Source organism: Monodon monoceros, unplaced genomic scaffold (genome assembly GCF_005190385.1).
Source record: "Monodon monoceros isolate NGI ecotype Baffin Bay Population unplaced genomic scaffold, NGI_Narwhal_1 Super_Scaffold_13, whole genome shotgun sequence".
Lineage (NCBI taxonomy): Eukaryota > Metazoa > Chordata > Mammalia > Artiodactyla > Monodontidae > Monodon > Monodon monoceros.
In genome coordinates, this window is record NW_021703769.1 from 18,437,973 (window position 1) to 18,458,074 (window position 20,102).

At 40.5% G+C, this 20,102-nt stretch overlaps 1 protein-coding gene across 19 annotated transcripts in view; it reads left to right on the top strand.

The window, feature by feature from the left end:
- Positions 1-20,102, top strand: part of ZHX3 (zinc fingers and homeoboxes 3) — a 145,777-nt gene that overhangs the window by 76,132 nt on the left and 49,543 nt on the right. For 17 of the 19 annotated variants that reach the window (XR_003793042.1, XR_003793043.1, XR_003793052.1 and 14 more), the window contains one exon: positions 3,162-3,264. The exons of 1 other annotated variant lie outside the window; for it this stretch is intronic. The gene's annotated coding sequence lies outside the window, so the exon portion shown is untranslated. The remainder of the gene's footprint in view (positions 1-3,161; positions 3,265-20,102) is intronic. One more of the 19 variants, XR_003793044.1, reaches the window with a different exon arrangement.

Consider the following 20,102-nt stretch of genomic DNA (forward strand, 5'->3'; position numbering starts at 1 on the left):
AAAAAAAAAAAAAAAAAAAAAAAAAAGACCTCAAACAACTCAACAACAAAAAGAAAAACAACAGAATTAAAATATGGGCAAAGACTTCATTGGACATTTATCCAAAGAAGATATACAAATGGCCAACAAATATATGAAAAGATGTGCAACGTCATTGGTCATTAAGGAAATGCAAATCAGCCACAGTGAGATACTACTTCACACCCCCAAGGATGGCTATAATTTAAAAACATCCCAAACGCAGAATATGACGTGTTGGTGAGGATGTCAGACCCTTGTGCTTTGCTGGCGAGAATGTAAAATTGCATAGCCACCGTGGAGAACAGTTTGGCAGTTCCTCAGAAAGTTAAATATAGACTTACCATATGACCCAGCAGTTCTACCTCTGGGTACATACCCCAAATAATTGAAGACAGGTATTCAAACAAGTACTTGTACACAGATGTTCCTAGCAGCACTATTCACAGCAGCCAAAAGGTAGGAACAACCCAGATGTCCATCAGTGGATGGATGGGTGAACAAAATGTGATTTATCCATACAATGGAATATTTTTTAGCCATAAAAAGGAGTAAAGTACTGATGCAGTGATAATGTGGAAACACCTCAAAACATCATGCTATGTGAAAGAAGGCAGACGCAAAAGGTCACATATTGTGTGATTACATTTATGTGAAATGTCCGGAATAGATAAATTCATTGAGACAAAGAGCATATTAGTGGTTGCCAGGGGCTGGAGCAGGGGGAATGGTAGTGACTGATTCATGAGTACAACGTTTCATTTGGGGATGACTAAAATGTTTTGGAACTAGATACAGGTGAGGGTTGTACAGCATTGTGAATATACTAAATGCCATTGAATTGTACACATTAAAATGGTTAATTTTATGTTATGTGAATTTTCCCTCAAATTAAAAAAATTGCATCATATAGTTTTTGTGATCTCATAAATAACTGTGGCTTTGCTGTCGTGGTTACCTTGTGACTGTTGGAATCCATGTACTTTGTAGCATTAATACATTGGGAAAGTTCTTTCCAGCTGTGGGCAAGAAAACACGAAGACAGATGATCCCAAGTGGGTTTCGTAATAGAATAACAGTAAGGAATATAGCCTTTTCTTTTTGACTTGTGGAAGCTGTTATAACTTCTACCTTGAGTGGGCCCTTGGTTGTTTTAAAATGTGATCTGGACTGATAGGATTTGGTCTCTTCGTTTAATTTGAAAGAGCGTGTTTAAAATAACTTTATATTATTTGGAGATGGAGCAGCTTTTGGTTTTATGAAAATTAGGAGTAATTTTTCAAGAATGTGAGATATACATATGGAATTGCAGTAAGATTTTTCTGGTGGTTTGCTGTGTTGCACTGCTAGAGACTTCTGTGACACTTTCGAAAGCCATTACAAGTGCTTTTTATTGTAAGTGGAATTGGTGTCAGGAATAAGAAATTTTTTGTGTGTGCAAAAACTAAAATCCTTAGTTTCTTATTTTAATCTTATACTTGTTTTGTTTTTTGAAGGAGGGACTTTAAGTTAGATTCTAGCAAAAAGATCTGAGCTTGAGAAGAGCGTCTTAACTCAGAAAGGTAGAAGTGCTTTGCCAGTGATCATGAAGCTTTTCTTTATGTATGGAGTTGATGCTTCTGCCTCAGGGTCATGCTTCTGCCCCTGTGTTGTGTGTAGACTTGTTTCTCAAGCAGATGTTATTTATGCTCGTTGTCTTGCACGCTTCCACCTGGCTCCTCTCATGACCCACAACGTGCCATCCAGGCTAAGGGTTTGCAGACTTGAAGCAAACAAAGCGAAGTGGTTTGTAGTGGATTGAACCCACAGCTAGTTAAAGCTGTTAGAGCAGTGCCTGACACAGAGTAAAAGCTTGACATGTGTATGCTAAAGACATAAGAATGATGGGGAAAGATCACTCGGTGCTGCCCTGGGTCTTTCTTGCAGTGCGCGGCTTCTCTAATTGTGATGCATGGGCTTAGTTGCCCCGCGGGATGTGGGATCTTAGTTCCCTGACCAGGGACTGAACCCACATCCCTTGCACTGGAGGACCACCAGGGAAGTCCTCAGGGTGCTTTTTCGAGGGGCAAACTTGTTTACATTCAGATATTCATAGTCCCTACTCTCTCGTGTACCCATGCACCGTTTGAAGTTCTGAAACCCTCTGGTATACTCACTTGAGGGCCATTTTACTGGGCATCTCAACCAAAGAGAATGGTTTGGGAAAGAAGTAAAGAACTCAAAAGCAGTGGTTTTTCAACTGCTTCCCAAGTAATTTTAAGATCATGTGAAGCATTTCTGGTTGTTTGTTGAAAACATAGTTACTGTCTCATTCATTAAGCAAGAGCTACCATGTGTCTGTCATTGGGTAGAATGGGATGACATAGGGATAAGGGTCAGAGACAAAAGATGAAGATAACATAACTTCTTAGCCCGGAACTCAGTCTAGACCATTTTTTGTACCTCTAGAATCCATGTCAGGAAAACCCCAGGGCTTTGAATGGAAGTGCATCAGAAAATAGCACATCCTTAATGGTACTCACCCTTGAAGTTGTAAGGCTACGCATCAATTAGTTTTTTAAAATATTATTCATTTATTTATTTATTTAGTTGCGTCGGGTGTTAGTTGCGGCAGGCGGGCTCCTTAGTTGTGGCTCGTGGGCTCCTTAGTTGTAGCATGTGAACTCTTAGTTGCGGCATGCATGTGGGATCTAGTTCCCTGACCATGGATTGAACCTGGGCCCCCTGCATTGGGAGCGAGGAGTCTTAACCACTGTGCCACCAGGGAAGTCCCACACATCAGTTAATTTGATCATTTCTGCTAAGCCATCTCAAACTTAGCCAGGAGAGAAGGATGGAAACTCATTGGTGGAAAGAGATTTTAATGAATCATCTTGTTCTGATCTATCATCAGAGACAATCAAGTTTGCCTTTTTTCCATTGATATTTTTCAGTTATTACTAGCATTTTTAATCATTTAAAATTGCTAGTTTGTATTTTAGTGACCTCTTCTTACTCTCCCCACCCCCTTGGTTTTTCTGTTTGTGTATAGTTCTGGTGAAAATGAGTTAGGAAAGGAGATTGATGAGATTGGATAGCTCAGCATCCTAGAATACACTTCATCTCTTTTCTCATGAAGTGAGGATATGTCGCTTCTTTTGCAGGACTGGATACAACTGCAGAAGCAACAAGTGAACCTTTAAAGATGCATATGGGGCTGCACAGAGAGAAGAGAGAAACTGGAGAAACCAAGGAAGTAAGGAAAAAGTATGTTTCCTGGGTAAATAGTACACTTCTGAATTTAGGTTTCTTGCATATCAATTACCATTACTTTGTCATGCCTAAGTCTTTATGGCTGTATTTAATCTTTGTATTGCTGTTAAACATTCTTTATTTTCTCCTTCCTTGATTTTTATTGCTGAGCTCTTTGATCAAATGATTCTTTTAATCATTTGGATTAATCATTTGGATTAATCTAAAAAAATCTGTATTGAATATACAATTTAGGTGACTTCTTAGATCACTTGATAGGAACCTGTTATATCTTAGGTTGACCATTGGGTATTATAAAAGAGTTGTGTGTTGTGTCTCTTGTGATGTGCAGGTTTAGTTCAAGGTCAGTTTTTTAGTCTGAGTGCAAAACATACTTATGCTTTATTAAATGACTGACTCAAAAAACACTGGTTTGAATACCAAATTATCCAAGCCATGTTCTCAGGCTATAGGATGTGTGGTACTGCTCTCTGGAATATGAAAATTAATACTAAAGACAAAGCTGACTGGCCAATAATTAATGTAAATAGGCATAGCCTCCCCTTGATGAACTAGATGTGCCCTAGTAAAGTTATATACTCGTATATGTATATACATATACACATATGTATATACATATATGAGTTGGGAACTCAGTTTATTCTGTTACTGAGCCACTCACAGGCTTAGATTTTGAGGGGTTTTGTTGTTAAAGTTTTTTAAATAAAGGAAATTTACTACCTTATTTATCATTATAAAGTTAAGAACCTTAATAAGTAGAACTTTTTGGAAAGAAAGGGGAGGAAATGGAGTCAGGGTCATTGCTGGTATATAATGGAAGTTCTGTGCACAGCAGCCTGACTTGGATAACTCCATGGCAACATCACTCCCTCCCCACAAGCCTGGGCCACCCAGCCCATGGGAATTTCCTCACAGCTGTCACTTGTGGAACTTCCTGTCTCATGGTGGATTGTGGCAGGCCTACTGTTAGATAGAAGGTATATTCCAGTTTTCTCATTCTTTAACTTTGAGTTGGAAGGTGGAGTAAAAACTATTTAATGGCCTTGTATATCAATCTTCTAAACTAAAAACGGCATAAGACAAGTTTATTACAAGTGCACTTGTGCACACATTTTCTAGTGCTCACCTTCACACCGACTCTGCGTCAGTCACACTGATCTCCTTACGGTTCTTCAGTCAGTCGAGGAATCTTGTCCTCCCAGGTAGCCACGTGGCTCCTGGCCGCCTTCTCCTTCAGGTCTCTGCTGTGGGGGCAAAGTGAATGTGAAGGCCAAAGCCAAATTGGAATCACCAGGAATTTTCTGTGATGTCAGTCTCCCTACCTAGCCCCTGGCAGCACTGAGCCACCTTGCCTAGCTCCAGCTTCCCTCCTTTCTCCCACTCCACTCCTCCTACCTATCAAATGTGATGTTTTGTTTATTCTACACATCATGCTTTTTCTATTTCACCTTTAAGATCTTTTAAAATTAATCTTTCACTTTCAAAGGCACATACCATTTGACTCAGCAATTGCATTTCTAGGAATTGATCTCACATGTAACCTCGCACAGGTATGCAAGTAATCTTGAACCTCCTCAGCCTCTGTTAAATCTTCATGCATGCTTCTGATTTCAGTAGCACTTGGACTGAGACTAATTATCTCTTGCTGCCACTGTTCCGTTGTTGCCATGGGTCATGTACCTGTCCAATAACTTGGGCGGCTGCCTGCCTCTTTGCCTGAACTGCAGGCACAGGAGCTAAGTGTCCCCTTTTGGGCTTCTTCTTTTGCACTCCTGTTGCCTTACAGCAATCTTTCTCTTCCCATTTGAGAATATTACAAATGGTTTTGCGCTGCGTTTTTTAGACACTTAGATAATTATGTATAGAGTAGTGGTATCTCGACTTAGCTGCACATTAGAATCAACTTAGAAGCGTTATAAATTACTAATGTCTCGTCCCACCACCAAAGATGCTGAGGCAGTTTGTCTGGGGTGAGTTGTAAGCATTGGCATTTTAAAAATCTGCCAGGGTGATTTTCACTGCGGTCAAGTTTGAGGACCAGAAATAGTGTTGATTTTTCTGTACTGGTGATGACTTTGGTCACTTTAAGCTCATCGTAACCATTTAAGTGATTCCTTTGGGTTTGCAAGTTACAGTGGTGTTATATATATTAAAAATTTTGCCTCTTCCTTTATTGTATTTGTATTTCTTATTCGTTTTCATGTTGCTTTGTATTGGAAGGCACTTCTGATCCTATATTAATTAACAGTGATGATAAAATGCTTCTTCACTTTGTGCCTGTTTTTAATGACTGCATGTCTCATTTCTTCCTTGAAGTATACTGTTGACATTTGGTTTTAAATAGTTACTCTAAAAAGGGTAAGAAAGTATACCTTTATTATTAGTTTTAGAATTTTAAAATTAAGAATATCTGTTGGAGTTTAACAAATGAATTTTTGGTATCTGATGACATGACACAATTTAAAATTTTAACCTATTCCTAGATTCTATTTACTGTTTTTTTTTTAATTTTTGAGCATAAATTTTGAGTAAGCTTCATCTAGTTTTCTCTCTTCATTTTCTCTGCCAGTTTTAGAATTGGGTTCGTAGAATGAACTAGATAACCTATATCTTGACCTTTTTTAGATATGTTTTCTATAATATGTTTTGTTTGTTTGTGGAGAGTTTGAAATGATCCACTAATAAGCCATCAGGGGCGAGTTGCTTTGGGGGCAGGGGTGTAGTTATTTATTTTTTCAAAGATGTTGGTCTAGTTAAGTATTTTAGAATCTTTGTTTTCTAACAATGCTTAAAGCAATGCTTGTCCTCTGTTCTTTTTTTTTAATAGTCTATAAATTTCTTGTGCAGTGATTTTGTTATATTTTCTAATTTCATTATTATTTCAGAGCTCTGTTATTTCAAGCAGAATGTTGTCGGATTTTGTCTTCTGTTCAACCAATCTTGAAGATTCTATAACTTACGTGTGAATTTAGCATCTTTAATTTATGGTTGCTTTTGCATTTGTTATGTTTTCTACGTATAATTTGTTTCTTAATTTTTGTATTGCTTAGTTGTCTCTTTCCTGTTACACCTTCTGTTTTATGGAGTGGCCTTTTCTTCTTTTTAACTTTAAGACAAAATTTAAACGTGAACAGTTCTCTTAGTGCTAAAAATAACATTTGTTCCCTAAATTTATTTACTATCATCAAAGCAAAAGCAGGAACTTTCCTTTCCTTCCATATAAGGAAACTCAGTTTCTCCCTGTTTTGGCATCCCCTCTTCCTACTTCTCATCTACCCCAGATATTTTTACCCTTCACATTTTACATTTGTTCTGTGAGGTGCACTAATTCTTCTAGGTTTCAGCCTGATACTCATAAGTATTTTGTTATTCTTGATTAAGTTAGTTAACAACCACTGAAGCCTCACTCTGAGCTGGACAGACACTGAACTAGGTGCAGGAGATACAAAGAGAAAGGTAGCTCTGTCCTTGCCTTCAAGGTCCCTTTCTGGTTGAGGAGGTGGCATGCATGCAAACCCACAATGGCGAAAGACGTGATGTGTCAGGTGTCCTGGAGACACAGGGAGGGAGGGAATGATGTTTGGTGAGTCAGCGAAGGCATCCTGAATACTGAGTGTTACTGTGCCAGTAGGGCTTTGCGGGATAGAGGATAAAGCGGATGGGCAAAAGCCTGAAGGTACCTAAGTGGCTGGAGAGGAGACTGGACAAAGGGTTGTTGGGGCCAGATTGCGAAGCACCTGGAATGCCTGGCCAACAAATTTCGGCTTTCTGCGGCCCCACCAGAAAGGTTTTAAAGCTGGGGAGTACTCTGTTCAAGCCTGTTTTTAGGAAGATAACTGGCTGTCATGTGAGGCACGGACTGCAGGGAGGAAGTCAGTTGAGCAGCTGTGGCAGTCATCCAGGTAAGAGATGATGAGAACTCAAACAGGGTGGTAGCAGCGGCGATGGAGAAGATGAGGTGTTTTGAGGAAGAATCTAAAAATACTCGTTCCTGACTCAGGTGAGATTGGGATTAGAGGATGACTTAGAGGGTTTTCTTGTTTGTTCGTTTTAGGGAAGGTAATAACAGACGGTGGAAATATCGACTACCTTATATCACGGGGTGGATGTTGTGGAGGGGGTCGCAGAGACTTTGGAGAGAGACAGAGCATTTTAGGACTTCCTGAGTTTAAAAAATTGTCAACAGATCTAGGAAAACATATCTAGGAGTAATTGGAAATATGAGTTAGAAACTCAGTTGAGATGTAGGGGCCGGAGATAAAGGTTGTGAGATATACTTGCTCCAAGGAGGAGGTCAAAGCCATGGAATAGATATAAAGTTCCCCCTGTCAGAGCATGTAGGCAGAAAAAAGGGCTTAGGTTGGCCTCCTGGCCAAGACCAGTCTTTATGTGCAGGAAGTCAAAATGTACTGAGCCCTGTAATACATGTCCTGCACGGGGTGGTGAGAGCTTTTTCAGATGGCTTACTTTATCTTTTTAATAGCCCTGTGTGTGGAAATTATTACTACCCTACTTCGTGGGCCAGGAAACTAAGGCTCCAAGGCATTGTTACTAAGCTAGTAAGTGGGATTGCAAACCAGGCCTGAATGTCAAGCTGATGCTAGAGGAAGAGGTAGGGGAGAAGCAGAAAAGACTGGTGTGGAAGAGATGGTTTCCTACGAGGGGCAGTGGCCACTCACCCAGAGGGTCCAGCAGGATAAGGAGAAGGAGAAGCTCAGCCCCTGGTTTTCTCAGTTAGAAAATTGATAGTGATTCCACCGTGCTCAGTCCACAGGGTGCGGAGGTCAGCTCACACTGGAGTCAGATCAGCTGAGGAAATGCAGACAGCGCTGTTGACCGCAGCTCTTGGAGACATCTTGGTGGTAGAGGAATGACAAGAGCATCTGGCCTAGGGGGTTGGCATCATTTTGTTTGTTTAGAGATGACAGCTTGAAGTATTCTGATTCACTCATCTCTTTTCCTTTGAGGTCTTATATTTTAGATCGCCTTGTCTCTGGGCTTCTGTTACTTAAAAAAAAAATCAAAAGTAACTGCTGGGTTCCCTTTCACATAACCTGCTTGTTTAACTTGTCAACTTGGAGTCCTTTTCTACGCATTGTTTTCAGATGTTTCCAGGCTGTTGTCTTAGTGACCCACTTTGATTGCTAATTATGTGTGCGATCGATCATGAGAGCCCCTTCTTGTTTCTTCTCTCAGGTCTTTCCATTCTGGAAGTGGTTTTCGTCTGTGATGTGAATCTTTTGTTCAGTTCAGCTTCCCCCGGAACTTGAATTCATGGACTGTCTCTCTCTTCTAGATGATAATGTGTTCTTGCATTCTCTTGACAATAGGAGAGCGTAGTGCTAAGTGCCTGCGCTCTGGAACTAGGCTTGCCTGGGTTCAGATTCTGGCTCTACCAGCTACTAGCTGAGTGACCTTGAGCAAGTTACTTTTTGTAACTTCTTTGTGCCTCATTTTCCTTATCTGTAAACTGGAGGCAATAATAATACCTCCTAGCAAGGACTGTGATGAGAGTTGAATGAACCAGTGCACGTAACGGGCTTAGAAGGCACAGTGTCCAGTGCGAGTTGTGTTTTCCACCATTGTTAGCTGTTCCTGTTGTTGTTATTGTTCTGGGGGAAAATAGTGGGAGAGGTAATAACCTTTTCCTGATTGTATTTGGGCCACGCAAATAAGTGATAAATTTACAGTCTGTTGGAGCCTCACTTGGTAAACTGGAAATAGGCAAATCCTGGGGACCATGTAGCAGTCCTTCCTGTCATTAAGGAATTCAGCAGTGAACACTTTGAACCTTTGTCCACAGGTGGCATCTGGAGTTGCAGATGTCTACTGTGTGACCTCACCTTCCCCATGGTAGTGTTCAGTTGACTTCCATTAAACACAGACCATAAAATTTTTACCTCTACCTTTCTGAATAGTTCTTCCCCAAAAATGTTATTTAATTTTTCTCATCCCATCAGCAAATAACAGATGCTGGGCAAACCAGCACACAAATTAAGTAACTTTCCTGAAGTCCGTGGTGGGGCTGGGACTTAATGAATAAGCCCATGGTATCTGACTCCAGTGGTATTAAAAGAGGAAAAGAGGTTCACTGATATCTATATATCTATATCTATATCTGCATTTATATAGAGAGTTGCTATTTTAGTTTAGGCTGCTGTAACAAAATAGGGGTGGCTTATAAACAAAAGACATTTTTTTCTCACTCTCCTGGTGGCTGGGTGCTAGCATGGTCGGGCTCTGGTGAGGGCCTTCTTCTGGGTTGCAGATGGCCTTTTTCTTCTTCTAGCCTCGCATGGTGGAGAGGGGTGAGAGAGCTCTTTAGGGCCCCTTTGATAAGGGCACTAATCCCATTCATGAGGGTTCCACTGTGATGACCTAATTATCTCCCAAAGGCCCCATGTCCTCATACCATCACATTGGGGGTTAGAATTCCAACGTGAATTTGGAGGGAGGGTGACACAAACGTTCAGTCCAGAATAGGTGCCAATCTCTAAAGCCATGTTTATGAACATGCCATATTTTCTTTGACAGTGAAGGTGTGCTCTTTTTACAAGTAGAAGAAAAATAAATCTCATTGAACAAACAAAAAAGTAATAAAGTGCTTGCATGACAAACATAATAAGGGGAAATACTATCAACTAACCTCTTGGAGTTTTTAAGGAAAGCGAGCAGGCTTGTGAATGAGGGAGCCAGTAATCCTTTAAGAAACCTTTGCCAGAAATTTGCATAGTCTCAAATCAACTCCTTCAACTTATTTATTATCTATAAAGGAAAGAAAAGACAGTAACTTTACAGTGCAGAAAGCACCTTAGCCAAGAGATCAAGGTCAGCATCACCAGTAATAAGACAAGCAACATCAATGAAACCCCATGATATGATGCACTAAGAAGAACACAACATCATTTCTGTGGCATTTTTGCCAGAAATGCATAACCTCAGTGTAATCATGAGAAAACATCAGGCAAACCCAAATCAAGGGACAGTCAACAAAATAACTGATTAATACTTTTGAAAAGTGTCAAGGGCATGAATAACAAGGAAGACTGATAAGCTGTCACAGACCACAGGAGACTAAGAGATAACGACGAAATACAGTGGGGATCCTGGATAGGATCCTGGGACAGAAAAAGGACATTAGTAGAAAAAACTGGTGCAATATGAATAAGATCTTTGGTTTAGTTAATAGTACTGTGCCAATATTAATGCCCTGGTTCTGTTCAGTTACTATGGTTATGTAAGATTTGGGGAAGCTGGGTCAGGGACATAGGGAAACTCTCTGTATTATTTTTGTAACTTTTCTGTAAGTCTAAAATTAGCTCAAAATTTAAAATTTTCTGTTTTTTCTCTATCTCATTTTTCTTTTAGTAAAAAGCCATCATGGGATAGAGAAACTATTTGATTCTGAGTAGAAACTGTCTTAAGAAGAGGAAAGAAAGCTTAGAATTATGGTCCCTTCTCCAAGTGGGTAACTGTTAATGATGACCTCTCACAGTGTTGCCTCGAGGCTCATTCCAGATATGTTGAATTTCCGAGACCTTTTTAAAGGGTACAGTAGTAAAAAGCTATGCTGATGGGAAATTTTTCTGAAAATTTTATGAGGCCAAGCGGATAGAAAATTAGACAGTGCAAAATACTGCACTTAGGGAAAAAAAAAAATCCAAACCAGTCTTAAACAGAGCTATGGGTGGGTATCACTTAGTACCCTGCGGTTCTCTGAAGATACTGCTCAGCATTTGCTGCTTCGCCCAAAATGGCCTGAAAATTGGTGCACATCCATGCAGAGACGACCAGATCCAAGTGATCCTCTGGAGGCATGTGGAGATGAAAGTCCCTCTTTCGTCATTAGAGGCCAAATTAAAGCCCTATAAACAGAAAAATCTTAAAAGTGAGGGGTTCATGACTTGTTCAAATGAAGAATGCTGCAAAGGGACACCACATTGGGAGTGTGCATGGAGCCTGGGAAGGATGTGGAGGGTTGGACTCTGTCAGAGCACATCTCACTCTGTCCACAGGAGGCGAGATGCCACACTGGCCTGGGGCAAACATTCTGCTTGCTGCAAAGCTGGGCTTGCTGCATACCTAGGTTGAACACCTTCTTAGAAGTTCTAAATTTGTTCCTCAGGCAACCACCTGATTAGGGATTCTGTTTCCCAGGTGCCCTCATGTTAGGAAAGGACAATTCTGGGTAAATTTCAGAAGCAGTGGGGCTCCTGGAAAGCTATACCCCCTCTAAAATGGGAGGGTGGGGTAAGATCTAATGTGTCTCCATTGAGTTTGGTTGGTATTAAACCAATTCTGCCCCCAGTCAATTAAGAATTTAATAATCTCAGTGAACTAAAACAAGTCATATTTCTGAACTTATAAAGCTGGGGACTAGATCATTTACTTATTGAGTTAACAAAGATTTTGTGAGCACCCTTTGCAGGCCAGGCACTGTATTAGGCCCTGAGAACACAGAGGAACAAGACAGCTGAGCTCCTCACAGAGCCCGCAGGCCAGGAGACTGTGCCTCCGAGCCGGAGCCGGCCAGCGCACCAGTCCATTCAAAGGTGCCTCCGCTAAAAGGACCTGGTCCACACGAAGATAAAAGTTTCCCTGTAGATAATCCTGTAACTTTTAAACCTCACCGTATATGTTTTATGTTATTTTAATTTCCTTCCAATAGTGCTAGAAAGAAAAGGTGTTTTCATGGGTGGTTCATATATTTAAATTACATAGTTTGGAAGCAGCATTTGCTGCCTTTAATTGTAAAACCTTCCCCATCCCCTGGCCACTCCCCTCAGGCTCTGATGCTGAAGACACTTGGGTAAGGCTTAGCGGGTTTGCTCAGTGCCTACGGCCATCAGAAATGTGTTTACCAAGGCAGAGTGAGCTCTGAGAGGCGCAGCGTAGCCAGCTGGCAGCATCCAAAGGGAGCCAGCCCTTCTCTGCTGCTGCCTGGACTTTTCTCCCTTCCTGAATTTAATCTCTTGGGTCAGATTCCAAACTGAACCTCAAAGCAATGACCAGTTAGAGTGGTGCTAACTAACTTGATTCCACAACGCTGTTAGTAAGCTTTTCCCTGGCCCTCCTTCCAGAGGCTCTGGGCCTTCTTATCCAGTAGAGATGCCGTGAATTGGTAAAATAGTTATTGTAATGAATTTTTAGTTACTTTACATAAAGAGTGCAGTGGATAAATGATTAGCAGTATTTGTTATTTATCAGATAGAAAAATCAAAAATTTTTTTTTTTGGTCAACAATTAATTTTGAAGACTCACCTCTTCTAATCCATGGAATATATGAATGGATGATCATTTTTTCAAAGCACTTTTGCAGAACAAAGTCCACGTTCATCAGCAGAGCTTTCTGCCATCTGATCCCAATCTCTTTCCAGCCTCAAATCTTTTAACCCGCCCCTACCTATCTTTTATTAAGTTCTCTGTACCATGTATTTTCACATTACCAACCTTTTTCTTCCCCTTCTCTGCCTTCAGGTTCCAGGTCATCCAGTGCCACTACCTTGAGGCCTTCCTTGGTCTTCCTCGGTCATTATCATCAGTCTGTTTTTCCGGTATCCCAAGCCCATAGTAGCAGGTCCCCTACGGCACACATCACGTACCACTTCGTGATGCTTCTGTTGACATGGCCTTCTCCTCTCCTGGATAATCAACTCCTTGAGGTGTCAAGGACTTATGCATTCCATTCATCTTCATATTCTCTAAATATCCAGCATAGTGAGTTTGCTCACATTGATTGAGTGCTTATACAGTTCCAGCCACTGTCTAAGCATTTTGTATATATTATCATGTTGAATTGTCTTAATAACCCCATGAAAGAGAACACTTATCCCTTTTTCACAGAATAGGAAACTGGGGCACGGAAAGGTTAAGGATTTTGCCCAGAGCTACAAAGTGGTAGAGTTGGAGTTTGAACCCAAGCAGTCAGTTAGGGGTCAGGGCTTCTAGCCACTACTTGCTACTAGAATAATACACTATAATGCCTGGGCTCTTTATGTAATACTGACATAATCATAGCTAGCTTTTGTCGAGCACCAGCTACAGGGCAGGTACTGAGTTTAAGCGTTATATGTTTATCATCTTAATCCTCACAGAAACCCCATGAGGCACATGTAGTTATTATTCCACAGATGAGGAAACGTATTCAGAGGCCTTGGGGTTAAGCAACTTGTACTAGGCGATTCTGCGGTGTGTGCCTAGGAAATGTTTGCAGGTAAATGAACAAATGGATGAATGAAGATAAGGGAGAGGATTCGGGAAGAGAACTAATGTGTATTGAGTGCCTTCCATTCTTTTCCATAGCACATGTTTTCCCAACGTTTTATTATGAAAAATTTCAAACATACTGCAAAATTGAAAGGATTTTACAGTGGGCAGCCATCCACCCACCACCAGGTTTGACCATTAACAATTTACTCTGTGCTTCCTGTTCCTCTGTCCAGCCGTCTGTCCATCCTATTTTTTATGCATTCCCTCTCAGTGCTTCAGCATGCCTATCACTAAGTAGAGGTCGTTATTTGTTTATAGTTTTTTTTTTCTTTTGAGGTAAGATTGGTACATTTCATTGTAGTTAAATTTTAACTGTACATTTGCTGAGTTTTGACAAATGCATACACCTGTGTAACCCAAACTCCTACGAGGGTATCATTATCCAGAAAGTTGCCTCATATCCCTTCCCAGTCAGTGCCCACCCCTACTTCCCAGCGGAGTGTCTACTATTTTTATGTTGTATTTTTATGTGCTTTTTTTTTGTTCCATAAGAATTTAAGGTGACTCATTTAGGTCCATAAAAGCATAAAGCATAAATCATAAACGAGAAGTAGTTGGAAAAAAAGAAACTAAGGTAGGAATGATCCAAGAGAGCACCTATGATATGCTAGGCACTTTTGTAAGTAATATATTACTTAATCCTCATAAGAGGTATGCATACTTATTTCCATTTTATAGATGAAGAGGCTGCAAAGTTATGTGGCTAATAAGTAATAGGGATACTCTTTGACTCCAGAGTCCATGCTTTTTCCACTCTAGCCCCAAAAAAGCAAGACAACAGGCAAATCAAAAGTTTATTTAAAAAGTTAACATGGGGCTTCCCTGGTGGCTCAGTGGTTGAGAGTCCACCTGCCGATGCAGGGGACACGGGTTCCTGCCCCGGTCCGGGAGGATCCCACATGCCGCGGAGCGGCTGGGCCCGTGAGCCATGGCCACTGAGCCTGCGCGTCCAAAACCTGTGCTCCGCAATGGGAGAGGCCACAATAGTGAGAGGCCCGCGTACTGCAAAAAAAAAAAAAAAAAAGTTAACATGGTCACCAGTATGTGCTCAAGTATTTGTAAAATTGCGTTACCTCATCATGTGCGTAGTTTAGATATGGGAGGTGGCAAAGGCGGAGGCACTGAAATAGTCCTGCAGAGTTTGCAAAGTGCTGTAAAATCAAGGTTGGCTTTGAGTTATCCTGTATGGCCATAGAGATGGGATTCCATGTCCTCAGTAAGAGAAAACGGCAACTTTTCCAGAATTGGTCATAACAGTGGGAAGTCTTGAAATGGTCCCATTGCCTGTTAAATCAACAAGGAAGCATCTTATACATGAAGGAGCCTTGGTCAGAGATTTCGACTTTGACTTTAAGAGGGTTTGTTTATTCATTGCATTAAGAAAGGGTAAAGGTAATCTTTGGTAAAAGAATTACAAATCTCTGATAGGGAATCTTAGAAATCATTATATCTGCTATCTTCTGCATTCTATGCTGAATCTACTTCATGATAATAGATTGGATATACAAATAAAGGTTAAGGAAGAATTGAAGATTACTTTGAGTTTTCTTACTTGAAATGTCAGAAAAAGGATTGGGTCTGTTATAGTGGGAAGCTTATCACTGGGCTCCTGGATAAAATTAGAGAGAGACTTTGAAAAAGAAAGGAAGACAGGGGTGTTAAATTGATACCGACTTGGCAATACCAAATAGAAGAATTTCCTCTTCTGTACTGTGGCCTCCAGCATGGTGGGATGATCCTCGTGTTAGGCTCTGTTGGGCTGTGAGGACCAAGACATGCTCGTGTGGCCTTGGGTGATGGAGTGAAGAATCATGGGACCCAACTCGGTGGTCAGGCCTGTGGAGACCTACAGCAGTGACTCTGGAGACCACTGGACATGAGGCAGGTTTCTAGCAGTCCTGCTCTGCTGTCCCTATCTGTCAGTTCCCTCCCCCTTCCTACCCTCATCTCCTGGATCCCATGTACAAAGCTTGCAGAGAGAGCACTTTCTGAGTCTTTCAGGCCTTCTGCCTTGTACCTTTGGTCCTCTGGGGAGCAGGAAAGGGAGAGGCAGCCAACTCACCAGTAGAAAGAGCCACGTTAATGGTGGCTGCCGATGATAAATATTAGTTCTTCCTCCCCAGGCAGCAGCAGTTATCTTTTTTTTTTTTTTTTGATAACTGTATCTTTTTTTTCAACATCTTTATTGGAGTATAATTGCTTTACAATGGTGTGTTAGTTTCTGCTTTAAAACAGTGAATCAGCTATACATACACATATGTCCCCATATCTCCTCCCTCTTGCATCTCGCTCCCACCCTCCCTATCCCACCCCTCTAGGTGGTCACAAAGCACGGAGCTGATCTCCCTGTGCTATGCGGCTGCTTCCCACTAGCTATCTATTTTACATTTGGTAGTGTATATATGTCCATGCCACTCTCTCACTTTGTCCCAGCTTCCCCTTCCCCTTCCCTGTGTCCTCAAGTCCATTCTCTACATCTGCGTCTTTATTCCTGTCCTGCCCCTAGGTTCTTCAGAACGCAGCAGTTATCTTTAATAGACTGCTTTAATTGAAGAGAAGTTTTAAAACGTAATGTTGTTTTCTGATTATAAAAGCCATTCATTCTGTGGTAGAAATCTGAAAAATATAAGAAAGCACAATGAAGATAATTGAGATTCTTGCTAGTGGTACCCTAACATGCATTCTTTTGAGGCATTTATTTATAAATTGTTTACATACAGTGTGAAGTCATGCTATATATACATTTTGTGTCTTGTTTTGAAAATATTTACTTATTTAATTATCACATCTTATAAAATGTAATATTCTAAACATTTTCCTATATCATGAAAGTTATTCATAAGCACAATTTAAAAGAGCTATTGATATTCCATCTACTATATGGACAGCACTCTGTTTTCAGCCTACTTATCTCATTGAATTTGAAGTGAGTTTCGTGTGAACAGCATGTAGTTATCCATTCTGACAGTTTCTACTTTTTAATTGGTATATTTAGACCATTTACATTTAAGGTAATTATTTATATATTAAGATTTTAATCTGCCATTTTATTGTTTGTTTTGCTTCCGGTTTCTCTTTTCTTGCCTTTCTCTGGGTGACTTGAACATTTTAGAGTATTTTATCTTACTTGTAATGTTTTTGAGTGTATCTCTTTGTATCATTTTCTTAGTGGTTGCTCTGAGTATTACAAGATACATGTTTGACTTATAACAGTCTACTGGTATCAGCGTTTCACCACTTTGAGTGAAATGTGGAAACCTTACTTCCATCTAGGTCCCTTTAATCCCCACTTCTAAATATAATTATCTTGAGCATCAGGTGGTATTATAATTTTTGTTTCAGTCATTAAATATGATATAAAACTCATGAGGAGAAGGATAGCCTATTGTATATACTCATTTTCTTTTTCTGTTCCTTATTCCTAACTGATATGCCAAGATTTCTTCTTTTATCATTTCCTTTCTCTTTGAAGAACTTCCTTTAGCCATTCTTTAAGGGTAGGTCTTCTAGCTACCCATTCTTTTAGTTTCCCTTAGTCTGAGAATGTCTTCTCCCCTCCAGTCTTGAGGTATAGTTTCCCCAGATATAGAATTCATGGTTGACAGTTCTTTTCTTTCAGCGTTGAAAATATTGTGCTACTTCCTTCTGGCCTCTGTGGTTTCAAATGAGAAATCTGTTGTCATTTGAATTGGTGTTCCCTTATAGACAATGGGTTGTTTTTCTCAGTTTTCAAGGGTTTTTCTTTGTCTTTAATTATCAGAAATTTAATCATCATGTGTCTTGTCATGGATTTCTTTGAGCTTATCTGTTTGAGGTTTGCCCAGCTTCTTGAAGCTGTAGGTTTATGTCTTTCACCAGGTTTGGGAAATTCTCAGCCATTATCTTTTTGAATACTCTTTCAGCCCCTTTCTTTTTATTCTCCTTCTGGGACTCTGATGATATGAACATTGGATCTTTTGTTACTGTCTCGCAAGTTCTTGAAGCTCTGTTCATTTGTTTTCAGTCTGTCTTCTCTCTTTTGTTCACGTTGGGTAAGCTCTACTGATCTGTCTTCAAGTTCATTGATTTTTATCCTCTGTCATCGCTATTATTAAGCCTATCTAGCAAGTTTTTATTTCTATTATTATGTCTTTCAGTTCTATAATTTGTATTTGGTCCTTTTTATAACTTCTGTTTCTTTGATGAGTTTTTCTATTTTTTCATTTATTTCTAGAGAATTTGTAATTGCTTGTTGCAGCATTTTTGTGAGGGCTGCTTTAAAATTCTTTGTAAGCTGATTCCAACATCAGATTCATCGTGGTATTGGTGTCGGTTGATCGTCTTTTCTCATTCAAGTTGTGAGTTTCCTGGTTCTTGGTAGGAAGGGAATTTTCCATTCTGTTCTGGACATTTTGTCTATCATGTTAGGAAACTCTGGGTCCTATTTAAACCTTTTGTTTTACCAGGAAGTCACTCTCTTTAGGTTTAGCACACAGGTTGGGATCTACTGTTGTGGGCTGTGATTCCAATGATGATTTACTTTTCAGAGGCTTTGCTGTTACTGTTTTGGTCTGCTTGGTTTATCTGGTGCAGCTGGGGCTCCCACTGGGCCCTGCTGGTGCTATCTGATGGAAGGAAGAAGTTTCCCCAGGCCATGCTGCCTGGTGCCCTCAGGTGGAAGAAAGAAGTCTGCATCCTGCTGGAATAAAGAGTACTTCCTGGGGGCCCTGCAGGGAGGGAGAGTGTTTTCCCAGATTGTTTTAATATCAGTGGGATCCTGAACTATCCTCCTTGTTGGTGCTGCCAGCTGGCCTGGTGTTGTCCGCCGAACTCCCGTTCTGTCACAGGGAAGGATAAGCCTTCCTGAGTTGCCTTATGTTGCTAGACTGGGGCTTGGGAAACATTTGGCTTGGGCCACCTTCAGTTGGATAGGGGAGTCATAAGATGCCCTGCTGCTGTGTTGTTCCTTTAGCCCTGGGATCCCTAACTTGTTCACCTTCCTTTTCCCCCCTTTCAGACTTCTCCTTTGGTTGCCTCTAGTATTATTTCCAGAGTTTATAGTTGTACTTAGCAAGGAGGCTGGGGGAGAAATGGTTTACAGCATCTTGTCCAGGACTGTGACAGTGTTCTATTTAACGATTCATCTTTTGGATGATTAGGTTGTTTTAAATGGTGACTACTATAGACATCGTGATGATGGGGTGTGGGGGGTGGTTCCATCGGCCTTGAAATTTGAAAGGCTTCCTTACTCCACAGACCCACAAGCCTGGGCCTGGTTGGCCTCCCAGTGCAGGCTGTTACTCATCTGTCTTCCGTTTGCTTGGCTGTGATGTCAGCTCTTCGTGTCTGCTTTAAAGGCAGGCATTTCTTGTTGTTCTTATGCTCGTTGAATAATGCAGTAGTTTGCCACACGTCTAGCATGATTAAAACAGATAAACTATGGCCTTTTTAGAGCCCTTTTCTCAGCGTCTCTTTTGGTTAATTTTCTCTTTTGGCAAAGATTTTGTATTAGATTCAGCCCTGCAGATTGTATTTAATTGTGATTTAACTGGTAGATATTTAATTTTTTATGTGAATATTTCTATTTCAGGGCTGCAAAACAGTGGCCAAGTTTTTTCATAAATTAGTGTGAAAAAGTTTTTGACATTTTTCCATTTGCAAATGAGGAATTCGAGGTCATCTCAGTTCTTCCACAGTAAATGTGTCTTAAGAAAAATCAGAGTGGGAAATCCTTTTTATTGGAAGCCATGGGTCCCTTTGTATAGTTTACAATAATAGTTTTGCACAAATAATTTCAGGTTAAAATTGCATACTATTTATTCCCACCCATTTCCTTTATTGGCTGTGACACACAGGAATTACGCCCATTGCTTGACTAACCTTTCTGACCTTTTGTTACTTGGCTATAAATTGACTTGGGTCTTTTGCAAAAACACTGTCGGGGGGAAAAATCTTTTTGTTAGAACCCAGCCAATTCCTGCTTCAGTGCAGAACAGTTTGTTCTGAAGAAATGAGCCAGTTCAGTGAACAGAAAAACATAGCCATGAACTGGCATCGCCGAAAACTGCAAACGTGATTGCCCATGATCATTGCACAGAGCAAGGGAACTTTATAAAAGAATAAAGCTATGGGGAGAAAAATACAGTTTGGAGTTCCACTGGCTTTAGGTAAATGTAATTGACTTGTTAGAGTTATAACCACATAAAAAGGGTTTCTTTTTCTGAGCTCTGGCAGTCACCACCATTTTACCATTTTCAATGGGAATTTTGTTAAATTCTCCCTCTGCCTACTCTCATAGCGGCAGGCTGCTCTGGTAGGTCGCAGCCCCTGCATTTCAGTGGCTCTTCCCACCAGCTTGGAAGCTTTTTCGGCTCAACACAGTAAATATTTCCTGAGTGACTGCTCTGTGTAAGACCAAGTCCTGGGTTCATCCCCCAAAGAAGATATTTATAGTGGTCTGGTGAATTACAAGAAAACATGAAAAATAATTACAACATGGCAGGTGCAGTAACAGACAAAGGTACAAGACACAGTCAGTACTTGACAGACTGTCACAGAAGTGGGGCCATTTAAAAACTGTCTAG